Consider the following 708-nt stretch of genomic DNA (forward strand, 5'->3'; position numbering starts at 1 on the left):
ATGGTGGCCTTTTTCCCCCTGCCTTTTGTATTAAACGGTTGTTTTTATATAGATATATATTTGGTAGTCCCCGTTTAGCGTCTGCCTCGGAGAGCGGCTGCATCGTTGCAGTCGCAACGATGTTGAAAAATTCACTTTGCGACCCAGTCCTCGCTTGAATGACCTTCACGGGTCTTGTCAAGCAAAGCTGAAATCAGACCCTAAGCAGAGTCATGGCTCACACTTAGCTTTGCTTAAGAATCAAGGCGCTAGTCCTCACTATAGTCACTAAATCAGCATGGCCTGCATTTTAAGTAATTATAAAGTTTTTAAGAAGAGACCGGACAGCCATTTGTCTGAAGTGGTATAGGGTTTCCTGCCTGAGCAGGGGGTTGGACTAGATGACCTCCCAGGTCCCTTCCAAGTCTGTTATTCTGTTAATTCCAAGCCTCTAAGGCAGGAAAAGAGGAGAAGGGGAGGCAGGGAAGAAAGGAATAGAGGAGAAGGAAAAAGAGGAAGGAAGGAATAGAGAAGGGAGGGAGGGAGGGAAAGGAAGGAAGGAGGAAAGAGAAAAAGGAAGAAAGGAAGGATAGAATAGAATAGAAATATAGAATGTAGAATAGAGTAGAATAGAATCGAGTAGAGTAGAGTAGAATAGAATAGAAATATAGAATGTAAAATAGAGTAGAGTAGAGTAGAGTAGAGTAGAGTAGAGTAGAGTAGAGTAGA

This window comes from Protobothrops mucrosquamatus, unplaced genomic scaffold, assembly GCF_001527695.2.
Source record: "Protobothrops mucrosquamatus isolate PMUCROS unplaced genomic scaffold, P.Mucros_1.0 scaffold2939, whole genome shotgun sequence".
In the NCBI taxonomy this organism is placed as follows: Eukaryota; Metazoa; Chordata; class Lepidosauria; order Squamata; family Viperidae; genus Protobothrops; species Protobothrops mucrosquamatus.